Raw genomic sequence first — 8279 nt, 5'->3', positions numbered from 1 at the left:
TTCAAGCCTATTGAGAACTGAAACAAAGAAACCATTTGGCCTTTCCTCTCTGTATAAAAGGAATTAAAAAATCTTGTTCGGGGCGCGGAATTAAAACAAAGCTCCCGAGTCCTGCCAGCTATCAATAAACCATTTTTCCTTCTCAAAATCATTCCTGAGTCCTGGCCTCTCTATACGCAAATAATTAAACTTCTCTCAAATTCTACAACAGAAGTACATTATTTAAATTGGTTTTTCAAAATCACGTGTATATTTTTCGAAATTCACATGTCCAGACTCACCCCAAGACATGATGAGTCAATGGACCTGCTGTTCTGCTTTTTTATCTGAAAGTTTGAGTATTCAATGTAATTTTGCCTCACTTTAAGAAAAGTGAAGCCAAATGTAGGGAATTGCAGAACTCCAAGTAAATGCTTCTTCAAACAGGAGTTCCTTTTTGAGATCTAAAATTTGAAAGACTCCTTTAATATTAAGAAAGAGAGAAGAAGAGAGAAAGGAGAAAAGAGCTGGGACCAAATTTAAACACTGCCTGACACTCCCATTTCCTTAAGAGCATTAAGATTTTTCTCTCTGTCTCTGTCTTGTTCTCTTTTTTTTAATTACTGAATTCTTTTTACTTTATTTTGTACATTTAATAATTGAAAATACAAACAAAAACTAAAAAGAAAATATAGGTGAATAAAAACATTTCTCATTTACATATACTGGATACTTTAATCATACAATATGTTACACAATATATTTGGTTCATAGTAATGCAGTCATACAGTATTTGTCCTTTTGTGTCTCACTTGCTTCACGAAACATAATTTCTTCCAGATTTATCCATGTTGTCCTATGCTTTACGACTTCATTTCTTCTTACAGCTGCATAATATTCATTGTGTGAATACACCACGGTTTGTTTATCCATTCATCTGTTGATGGATACCTAGGTTGTTTCCAGTATCTGGCAATTGTACATAAGGCTGCTATGAACATCGGTGTGCAGATGTCTGTTGGTGTCACTGCTCTCAGTTCTTCTCAGTATATACCTAGTAGTGGTATTGCAGGGTCATACAGCAAGTCTGTATTAAGCTTCTTTAGGAACTCCCAAACAGTCCTCCACAGTGGCTGCACCATTCTGCATTCCCACCAACAGTGACTAGGTGTTCCTGTCTCTCCACATCCTCTCCAACACTTGCAGTTCTCTGTCTTCTTACTAGTGGTCATTCGAATAGGTTTGAAATTATATCTCATTATAGTTTTGATTTTCATTTCCCTAATCATTAGTGACGTTGAGCATTTCTTCATGTGTTTTTTTGCCATTTGTATTTCTTCTTTGGACAAATGTCTATTCAAGTCTTTTGCCCATTTTTTAATTAAGTCCTTTGTCTTGTTATTGTTGAGTTGTAACGTTTCTTTATGTATCCTGGATAGTAAACCCTTATTGGATATGTGATTTCCAAATATTTTCTCCTGTTGAGTTAACTGCCGTTTCACCATTTTGACAAAGTCCTGTGAGGTACAAAACTGTTTAATTTTGAGGAGGTCCCATTTATCTATTTTTTTCTTTTGTTGCATGTGCTTTGGGTTTAAGGTCCAAGAAACCACCACCTACTTCAAGGTCTTGAAGATGTTTCCCTACATTTTCTTCTAGTAGTTTTATGGTCCTGGGTTTTATATTTAGGTCTTTCATTCATTTTGAGTTCATTCTTGTGTAGGGAATGAGATAGGGGTCATCTTTCATTCTTTTCATTATAGATATGCATTTGTCCCAGCACCATTTGTTGATGAGACTGTTTTGTTCCATTAAAATTAACTTGGTAAGTTTGTCAAAAATCAGTTGACTATATAGGTAAGAATTTATTTCTGAATTTTCAATTCTATTCCACTGATCAGTGTGTCTTCTTTATGCCAGTACCATGCTGTTTTTGTTTATGTTTTTTTTTTACCATGCTGTTTTGACCACTGTAGCTTTGTAATGTATTTCAAGGTCAGGCACTGAAATTCCTCCCATGTCACTTTTCTTTTATATAATGCTTTTGGCTATTCAGGTGCACTTTCCCTTCCAAATGAATTTGGTAATTGCCTTTTCTAGTTCTGTAAAGTAAACTGTTGGGATTTTGATAGGGATTGCATTGAATCTATAAATCAATTTGGGTAAGATTGACATCTACACAATATTTATTTTTCCAATCCATGAACATGGAATTGAACATGTTTCTTTAAGGGAATGTGTTTGAGTTTCCATGTCTTAAAATTAAGTAACTCTTTCAGAAGTAAAAATATACTACTAAAGAACAAGATTTTAAAATCTAAGCCAATTTTTAGGATTATTCTTAATACCAGCTGACAGGGAAAGGCTTGTCTATAAGCAAAATGTTACTTTCAGGAAAACAAGGTCATAGGAAAAATTATTATAGTTATAAGCCTAGAGATTATACATGAATTCAGCATGTCTTCCTTCCTCCTGATTAAAAGATTTGACTGTTTCAAAAAGTGCTGTTTTTACTTTTCCATTATTACTAGAAATAATACTATTCTTTAGCTTTCATGCATGAGTCATGACTTTCTTGTATAACTTTTGGTCTTTCCTGGAATTTCTACTCACCTTTCTTTTAATTTTTTTAAAATTTCTCTCCCCTTCCCACCCCCCACCCCTGCCGCCAGTTGTCTGCTCTCTCTGTCCATTTGCTGTGTGTTCTGTGTCCACTTGTATTCTTGTCAACAGCACTGGGAAACTGTGTCTCTTTTTTGTTGCGGCACATTGCTGTGTCAGCTCTCCGTGTGTGCGGCACCACTCCTGGACAGGCTGCACTTTTTTCACACCATGCAGCTCTTCTTATGGGGTGCAATCCTTAAACGTGGGGCTCCCCTATGCGGGGGACACCCCTGCGTGGCACAGCACTCCTTGCGCGCATCAGCACTGTGCATGGGCCAGCTCACCACACGGGTCAGGAGGCCCTGGGTTTGAACCCTGGACCTCCCATGTGATAGGCGGATGCTCTATTCATTGAGCCAAATTTGCTTCCCTCACCTTTTATATCACACACAAAAAAACACATGCATTCATGTCATCTGTAGCAGGCAAGAGTAACATTTTTTCTGACTTTATAGGTGTGCTACACCTAGAAATCTAGAATGTCTTCTCTAGGCACTTCTGGATTCCAGTGTTAGATGTTATTTGCTGGGTTTTGCTTAACAAATGAGATGTTTCCTATTTCTTGGATTTTTCATTTTGATGGATTTTTCTTCAAGTAAATTTTTCTGGAAAGCTGAAGGGGAAGCAAAAATGCCTTTACATACACACACCAACACACATAAAACACTTTAAAGGAACTGTGACTTTTTCTATCATCCAGAATGGCCTATGAGAAGTCTGAGCAACATCCCTTTCTCAGTAATTTTTCTCTCTGACAAAATCTTGGGTTTGTTTGTTTGTTTGTTGCTTAGAGTTCTTTTGTTTTTCATTTTTCACACTTTACATTTTGGTTGGCTGTTTCAATCTGAAAGCCCAGGAAGTTTTTTGATTTCATTCTTTTCTCCATTTTCTGTTCTCCTTTTCTGAAGGTGCTTTTAGACAAATAATGGAACTTGAGGATATATCTATGATTCTTAACTTTCTCATATTTTCCATGTCTTGATTTTTTTGCTCTGGATGCTGATAGAAATTCCATGATTTTTGTGTTACAATTCACTAATTTAGCCTCTGTAGCAGTTTGATGTTATTGACGAATTCCAAAAAGAAATACTGGATTATGTTTGTAAACTGATCTTTTCCTCTGGGTATATGAGATTATACTGGATTCAGTGGTTTACTTGATTAAGTAATTGTGTCAGTAGGGCATTGACTCCCTGCCCCTTGGTGGTTGGGGACTGACTCACAGATAACAGGCATGGCGAAGGACAAAGTTGCGGGTTTCTGATGTTGGACTTTTAAGGTTGGACTTTGATGCTGAAGACTTAAGCTGGAGTCCCGGGAAGTCAGCTCACAGAGGAAAGAGAAGCCAGCCCCAGAAAGAAAGGAACCTTGAACCTAGAGAAAAGCAAGCCCCAGGAACGTAGGAACCCAGGAAACCTGAACCCTCACAGACGTCGGCAGCCACCTTGCTCCAAATAGACTTTGGTGAGGGAAGTAACTTATGCTTTATGGCCTGGTATCTATAAGTTCCTACCCCAAATAACCCTTTATAAAAACTATCCTCTGCTACCAGAATTTGGTACCAAGGAGTGGGCAAGTGCTTTTGCAATTACTGAAATGCTGTAATGGTTTTATAAATGGGTAAGGGTAATTTTTGGAAGAATTGTGAGATGCTTGGAAGAAAAGACCTACAGTGCTTTGAAGAGACTGTTGATAGCAATATGGATGCTAAAGAGACTTTTTATGATGCCTTAGAAGTAAATGATGAAACAATTATTGGAAACTGGAGTAAAGGCGATCCATGTTTTAAAGTTGCAGAGAACTTAGCAAGATTAACTCCTGGTATTGTACAGAAGGCAAAATTTGAAAATGGCGAACCTGGGCATTCAGCTAAAGAATTTTCCAAAGTAAACCCAGAGAATGCAGCTTGTCTTCTGCTTGCAGCTTAGAGCAAAATGCTAGATGAGAGAGATAAGCTAAGAACTGAACTGTTTGACAAAAAGAAAACAGAAACTGTTTCTGGAAATTCCAAGCCTTTGGAAATCAAGCTCCTAGATGAAAGTCCCCCATTTGAAGACTTAACTGAACTTGGAACTGGTGAATCAAAATTGAAGATGCAGTTATCTGGGAAAGACTTGTGGAAAGTCTTACTGTCTGCTGGCTTGGACCCCTGCTTCCTGCATGCTAAATCAACAAGGTTTTGGAGAGAGCTAAATGAACAAAACCACTGTCAGCCTGGAATGAAAAGGACATGGAAAGGAGAGATTGAAGGAGAAACAGCTTTAAGAGGAAAACCATGAAAGTGAAGATCTGGAATTTGGACATCACCTTGGGCAAGGGAGGAGCCCCACCCATGTGTTCAGAGAGGGTGAGTTTGTCCCAGCAGTTGAAGAGGGTGAATGTTCCTGTCTGATGTTCTGGAAGCGTTTTGCTGCACCAGAGTACAGAGAGCACATTTCCCAAGGATTAGGGCAGTTAAGGCCAGCACCTCACAGGTCTGAGTGGGGTGGACCTGTCCCCCAAAGGTTAGGGAAGGTCAGGTGGTCAACCCATTGCTCTGAGAGGGTTGAGCCTGTTTGTCAAAGGTTAGGGGGAATGTTGTCTTCATGTCACTGTACTACGGAGGTTAAGACTCTAACCGAGGGAAGCGGTTGTGGCTCGACTGATAGAGCATCCGCCTACCATATGAAGGGTCCAGGGTTCGATCCCCAGGGCCTCCTGACCTATGTGGTGAGCTGGCCCATGTTCAGTGCTGCTGCGTGCAAGGAGTGCCATGTCACACAGTGGTGTTCCCCGTGTAGGGGTGCCCCATGCACAAGGAGTGCACCCCCGCAAGGAGAGCTGCCCCATGGGAAAAGAGTGCAGCCCCCTCAGGAGTGGCATCACACACTCTAACCCAAAGATTCAGTAAGGTGTGGCAATCACCCCAACACTCTTGGAAGGTGAGGGCTGGAGCTTAGTTGACACTCAAATGCTTGATGAGGGTGGAACCAAGAAAATGGCCATTGGGCAAACATGTGAAAAGGGTGGGTTCCCATAAGGCTCCAAGGAGAAGAAACCATCATCTTAAGAATGACTCTCAGACTTGGAAATCAAATAGAGGATGCCCTGCAGGTCTACTGAACTGCAGAGAAACTGTAACTCTTGTTTCCCTCCCAATTTCTCCTTATTGTAATGAAAATGTTTATCCTTTTTCTATCCATTTGTATATTGGAAGCAGATAAATTGTTTTGTAATTTCAGAGGTCTATAGCAGATATGATTCTGCCCCAGGACAAACTGGATTTCTTTAAATTGATTTGTGATATGATTTAGTACTTGCATTGTAACTGATTTAATTTTTTTTTAATATTGTAATGTCTTTTTGGAATTCAGAGGGTGGAGTATAATAGCTTGATATTATTGATGAATTCCAAAAAGAAATATTGGATTATGTTTGTAAACTGATCTTTTCCTCTGGGTATATGAGATTATACTGGATTCAGTGGTTTACTTGATTAAGTAATTGTGTCAGTAGGGCTTTGACTCCCTGCCCCTTGATGGTTGGGGACTGACTCACAGATAACAGGCATGGCGAAGGACAAAGTTGCGGGTTTCTGATGTTGGGCTTTTAAGGTTGGAGTTTGATGCTGAAGACTTAAGCTGGAGCCCCGGGAAGTAAGCTCACAGAGGAAGGAGAAGCCAGCCCCAGAAAGAAAGGAACCTTGAACCCAGAGAAAAACAAGCCCCAGGAATGTAGGAACACAGGAAGCCTGAACCCTCACAGACGTCGGCAGCCACCTTGCTCCAAATAGACTTTGGTGAGGGAAGGGACTTATGCTTTATGGCCTGGTATCTCTAAGCTCCTACCCCAAATAAATACCCTTTTTGAAAACCAACCAATTTCTGGTATTTTACATCAGCACTCCTTTGAGTGACTAACACAGCTTCCTCAGTCACTTTTATAAACCATCTTATTCTATTTCCATAATTGTTTTAATTTCAAAGAACTCTCCTATTCTGTTCCCTTATACCGCAAATGTTTTCTAACTTTATGGACCTAGTAGCTCTCAAATTAAAGGTTATCTTTTGCTTCCAGAATTAAATTTCTTCTAAGGCTGGGTATTCTGTTATGTAATTTTGAAAAGTTCCTGAGATGATTCTGATGCTGCTTTCTGGTTAAGAATGATTTATCTGACCTTGACCAAAAGGAAGAAAGGGTAAAGACAAATGAGTTTATATGGTTAAAATACTTCAAAGTGAGTCAGGAGGTCATTCCAGGAGGATCTCATTGACTGCCACAGTAAATATTTCCTCAAATAGCAGTGTTCCTGAGGGCTCTGGAGACATCCAGACACTATAGGCAGAACTGACAGCTTAGGGCCCTATTTTGGAATCTATGCTCTCCAGTGTGACAGAGTTGGACTCAATTGTGGTCTCCCTATACATGGCTTATATTTGAACCTACAGTTAGTACTAGAGTTGATAGGTTTATGTCCAAGAGACTTAAATCTTTGGGTTTTTCATGTGCCAGTTGGGCCTTGAATTTCAACACAGTTGGAACACGTAATCTCTAGTTCATTGCAGTCACCCAGGACAACCAACAAAGAAATGATGATGGACAACAACCATCCCAAGAAACAGAGAGTCTGCACCTGCAAGCAAGATAGTCCCATCCATCTGCCCCATGGGGTCTAAGCCCCCTCTCAGTTAGAGGCATCACCATCCCAAAGTCCTCAGGATTGGTGAATAAAAGATGGACTAGAGTAGATTTACTGTCACTCTACTATAGAGTTATTGTTAGAGCAATGGAAGAACTTTCATCATTGATATGGAGGCAGTGGCCTCTGAAGTTTCTGAGGGGAGGGATAGGGGGAAAATAGGTGTAATATTGGGGCATTTTTAGGACATTGGAATTGTCCTGAATGACATTGTAATGATAGATACAGGCTATTATATATTTTGCCATAATTTAGAAAATTGTGTGGGAGGGAGTTTAACTATAATCCACACTTAGTGGCAATGCTCCAATATGTGTTCACCAATTGTAACGAATGTACCACACTAATGAAGGACGTTAATGTGGGAAAGTATGGGAGGGCCACGGAGGGGGAGTATGGGAATCCTCTACATTTTTTATGTATCATTTATGTAATCTGTTGGAGAAAATACGGCACTTACTGAGACACGGACACTGGTTGACCATAAGCAAAGAATTTATTTATTGAGAAGCTCTCCCAATGGAGAGGGTCTGAAGAACAGACTTCAGTCCCCCCACCAGCATGGTGGGGGCCTGAAGAGAGACTTCAGCCCAGCCCTGGAAGGGTGGGACTTGAATTTATACAGAACTTTCCTAGGTGGGGAAATGATAGTTAGTGGGAGGGGGGTTGAGGAAGTCCACAGCTTCTTGGAATGCTGCAGGAGCAAATATTTCTTTTGATCCGGAAGGTTTTAAAGCCTTTGTAAATAGTGAAGGTTTGCGTCTGTGTCTCCCTTTGAAATGCAGATAGAGGAACTAAAGGTCTCCATCTCCCTCTGATATGCAGATGGTGAAGATCTCTATCTCCCTTTACTCAAGTCTCTACCGGTTCCTTTGTTTGGGGTTCCTTTGTTTAACCTGTGGGAAAGTGCCACACTGGGGAGGGGCCTTACCTTTTCCCCAGTGCATATCAGGGGAAA

The sequence above is a fragment of the Dasypus novemcinctus genome, chromosome 27, assembly GCF_030445035.2.
Source record: "Dasypus novemcinctus isolate mDasNov1 chromosome 27, mDasNov1.1.hap2, whole genome shotgun sequence".
NCBI lineage: Eukaryota > Metazoa > Chordata > Mammalia > Cingulata > Dasypodidae > Dasypus > Dasypus novemcinctus.
The sequence above is the reverse complement of the archived record's forward strand: the minus strand, read 5'-3'. Positions refer to the sequence as shown.